Genomic DNA, 4,759 nt, shown 5'->3' on the forward strand with positions numbered 1-4,759 from the left:
TGTAGGAGTGGTCGTCATGGCCTGTTTTAATGCAGAGAAGGCTGCATCTGCTTCAGCAGTCCAGAAAAATTTCCCTTTTTTCAGTAAATTGGTGAGGGGTTGTGCGAGAACACCATAATCACGAACAAATTTTCTGTAATAACCTGTAAGACCCAAAAAACCACGTAATTCAGAAATATTAGTGGGTTTAGGCCAGTCAAGCATAGCTTTGATTTTTCCTTGATCCACACGGACACCATCACGAGTTACAATATGACCCAAATATTCAATTTACTGCTGTCCAAAGGCACACTTGCTGAGTTTAATAAAGAATTGGTGTTCCCTCAGTAATTGAAATGCCTGTCGAACATGATCCAAGTGCGTCTTCCAATCTGGGCTATATATAAGAACATCATCAAAGAATACAAGTACAGATTTTCGCAAGTAAGGGCGAAAAATGGTGTTCAAAAGAGCTTGAAAAGTGGATGGCGCATTGCACAAACCGAAAGGCATGATCAGATATTCATAATGGCCGTTGTGAGTACGGAAGGCCGTCTTATGAATATCGTCCGGATGAACTCGAACTTGATGGAATCCAGAAATAAAGTCGAGTTTGGTGAAGTAGGCTACTCCATGTAATTCATCTAACATGTCTTCAACAGTTGGAATTGGAAACCTATCCCGGATGGTGACAGCATTAAGTGCACGATAATCTGTACAGAAACGCCAAGATCCGTCTTTCTTTTTAACGAGCAAAACAGGGGAAGAAAATGGACTTGAACTAGCCCGGATTAGACCCAAACTCAACATATCTTGGACTTGTTTCTCAATCTCAGCCTTTTGATAGTAAGCATACCTGTAGGGTCGAACATTAACAGGGTCGGTACCTTCCTTGAGGTTGATGTGGTGGTCAATGAATCGACGTGGCGGAAGTGCAGTTGGTTTCTGATAGATGTCTGCAAACTGGCTCAATAATTGCTGCATTTCTAGGTGAATTTCGTCGGGCAAGACTGTGGAGGAGGATTCCATGCAAAGAGCAAAGATTGAGTTGCCATGATGAAGTTCCTTAGACATTTCCTTCAAAGAAAGTGGCTCAATTTGTTTTTGACGAATACCCTGTAAATGGCGTTGATGACCTTCCCATTCAAAATCCATAGTCAAGTCCTTCCAATTACACTGAACAGTACCCAGTTGCTGTAGCCATTGCACTCCTAAAACCACATCCAAACCCATAATAGGTAAAGAGTAGAATGTGTGAACCCCTTCCCCAAATGTCATATAGGCATATGATGCATATGATGAATGAGAAGAAATACACGTGATGTGTGTGAGTCGCCACCTTGTTTAATTATTTTAGGGTAAACTAGGAAAAACCCTAAGTGACTCCATTTTTAATTAACCTAGTTACTAGATTAATTATCCCAATGATTAAGGCACAATCTACGAACCCGAGATGGATCCCGAGACTATGTCATGCCGATAAACTAACCAATGAATGAATGCTTTGCAAGGTAAATGATGGATTAATGAAATGTTTGAGTGATTTTGACTTGCCACCCGGGGTGAAATCCCGAACGTGCCTACGTACTTCCGTTTGAATGGAAGATCAAAGTCAACGTAGTTCGATAGGCCTTCTTTGAAGGGCTTTGAATGGGTATGCTTTATGCATGAGTGTGTATGCTTTGTGCATAAGTGTGTATGCTTTGTGCATAAGTGTGTATGCTTTGTGCGTGTGTATGCTTTGTGCATAAGTGTGTATGCTTTGTGCATGATTTTGTGTATGCTTTGTGCATGATTGTGTGTATGCTTCGTGCATGAGTGTGTGTATGCTTTGTGCATTTTGTTTAGGCATTTCGCCAAAGATTGATTGGTTTTTAGGCATGTTGCCAAAAATGTTGATTTTAATGGCTTTTAGCCAAAATGATTTGATTTAGGCAATTGTTGCCAAAATGTGCGAGTTAGGCGATTGTCGCCAAAATGGTTGATTTTACGGTTTTAAGCCGAAAATGTTGATTTTAAGGCATTTTGCCAAAAGATTGATTTTAAGCGATTTGTTGCTAAAAATGGTTGATTTTAGGCCTTTGGCCAAAAGATGTTGTTTTAGGCAATTAGTTTGCCAAAATGTGCGATTTAGGCTTTAATGCCACGATTATCGATTAATCGGGCGTTCGAGCTTAATCACAATTTATTGTCGAAACGTGATTGATTAAGGCTTTTAGCCACAATTATTGATTAATTGGGCTTAAGCCGGATTTGTTCGAAATAAGGCAATTGAACCGTAGTTATTAATTAACTAGGCTCTTTTAGCCAATATTGTCGGATTTAAACTTTAATACCACGATTATTGATTAACCGGGCATTTAAGCTTAATCAAATTAATTAAGGCAGTTTATTTACCAAAAATAATGACGTGGATGCATTTATGCAATTGTAGAATTATTAAGAGTAGAAGAGAAATATGCATGAAGTGCTAAAATTAAATAGGCAGAGTTTTGTTTACATACCTGATTTAATCGACGACCGCTTCTTAACTCCGGATTAAGCTCCTCGCTTAGGAAATATTAATTATTTTTAATTTGTTTAATTTTAATGTCCAAATATCACAATAAAAATGCAATAAAAATTAAATTAAAATGCAAAAAGCGGTAAAGAAAACGCAAGGAGCGTGAGAGGGAGAAGGATTCGTCCGTCAATACAGACAGGTGTGCCAAAATTGGACTGAAAATGGCCTATTTATAGGCCATTTTCGGGTCCCGGGCTGCAGGTGCCGCCCAGTCGGTGGGGCGGCAGGTGCCGCGCAGTCGGTGGGGCGGCAGGTGCCGCCCATGCTGGGCGGCTGCTGCAACCCAAGCGGTGGGGCGGCAGGTGCTGCCCATGCTGGGCGGCAGGAGCCGCCGTGTCCGGCGGCCGGCGCCGCCGTAGTTGGTGGTGGCCACCATGTCTCGCTCCGGGAGCTTTTTTGGGAGTTTTCGACCTCCAAAAATCATTCCGGGACCGGTTCTGCGATCCTCGTGAAATTCCGGACGTTTCAAGTACCATATTGACATATTTTCAGTAAATGTCCAAAATGGCCTCCGGTCCGGCCGGACTGTTTGCACAGTTGCTGCAGCAAAGTCAAACTAACTGTAGCAAAGTCAAACTAACTGTAGCAAAGTCAAACTAATTGGCATGGCACTGTAGCAGCGTGTTTTCCTCCATTTAAAGAGTTTCACATGCCACCAACAACATGAGAAGCCTCAAAATTTGAGTATTCACAGTTGCCCCCCACTGGCTATCATAAAAATGATTTATGAGAGCCAGTGGTTGTCTGATGGAGCAAATTTTGAAGGCGAAAACTCGGACCTTGGGCCAAATTGGGATTGTGGGGCCTTGGTCTGAGTTGTGAATTTTCGGACCCTAGGCCGAGTTTTGAATTTCGGGCCTCTGTGGCCTGAATGTGAATTTTCGGGCCTCTGGGGCCTGAATTGTGATTTTTCGGGCCTCTGGGGCCTGATTGTGATTTTTCGGGCCACTTTGGCCTGATTGTGATTTTTCGGGCCACTTTGGCCTGAATGTGATTTTTCGGGCCACTTTGGCCTGAATGTGATTTTTCGGGCCTCTGGGGCCTGAATTGTGATTTTTCGGGCCTCTGGGGCCTGAATGTGATTTTTCGGGCCTCTGGGGCCTGAATGTGATTTTTCGAGCCTCTGTGGCCTGAATTGTGATTTTTCGGGCCTCTGTGGCCTGAATGTGATTTTTCGGGCTTCTGGGGCCTGAATTGTGATTTTTCGGGCCTCTGGGGCCTGATTGTGATTTTTCGGGCCTCTGGGGCCTGATTGTGAATTCTTCGGGCCACTTTGGCCTGAATTGTGATTTTTCGGGCCACTGCGGCCTGAATGTGATTTTTCGGGCCTCTGTGGCCTGAATTGTGATTTTTCGGGCCACTGCGGCCTGAATGTGATTTTTCGGGCCACTGTGGCCTGAATGTGATTTTTCGGGCCTCTGGGGCCTGAATGTGATCTTTCGGGCCTCTGGGGCCTGAATGTGATTTTTCGGGCCTCTGGGGCCTAAATGTGAATCTTCGGGCCCCTTTGGCCTGAATGTGATTTTTCGGGCCACTTTGGCCTAAATTGTGATTTTTCGGGCCTCTGGGGCCTGAATGTGATTTTCGGGCCTCTGGGGCCTGAATGTGATTTTTCGGGCCTCTGGGGCCTAAATGTGAATCTTCGGGCCACTTTGGCCTGAATGTGATTTTTCGGGCCTCTGCGGCCTGAATGTGATTTTTGGGCCTCTGGGGCCTGAATTGTGATTTTTCGGGCCTCTGGGGCCTGCATTGTGATTTTTCGGGCCTCTTTGGCCTGAATGTGATTTTTCGGGCCACTTTGGCCTGAATGTGATTTTTCGGGCCACTTTGGCCTGAATGTGATTCTTCGGGCCTCTGTGGCCTGAATGTGAATTTTCGGGCCTCTGTGGCCTGAATGTGAATTTTGGGGCCACTTTGACCTGAATGTGATTTTTCGGGCCACTTTGGCCTGAATGTGATTTTTCGGGCCTCTGTGGCCTGAATGTGATTTTTCGGGCTTCTGGGGCCTGAATTGTGATTTTTCGGGCCTCTGGGGCCTGATTGTGATTTTTCGGGCCTCTGGGGCCTGATTGTGAATTCTTCGGGCCACTTTGGCCTGAATTGTGATTTTTCGGGCCACTGCGGCCTGAATGTGATTTTTCGGGCCTCTGGGGCCTGAATGTGATTTTTCGGGCCTCTGTGGCCTGAATTGTGATTTTTCGGGCCTCTGTGGCCTGA

The sequence above is a fragment of the Jatropha curcas genome, chromosome 2, assembly GCF_041381405.1.
Source record: "Jatropha curcas cultivar XTBG-Jc1 chromosome 2, XTBG_Jcur_1.0, whole genome shotgun sequence".
NCBI lineage: Eukaryota > Viridiplantae > Streptophyta > Magnoliopsida > Malpighiales > Euphorbiaceae > Jatropha > Jatropha curcas.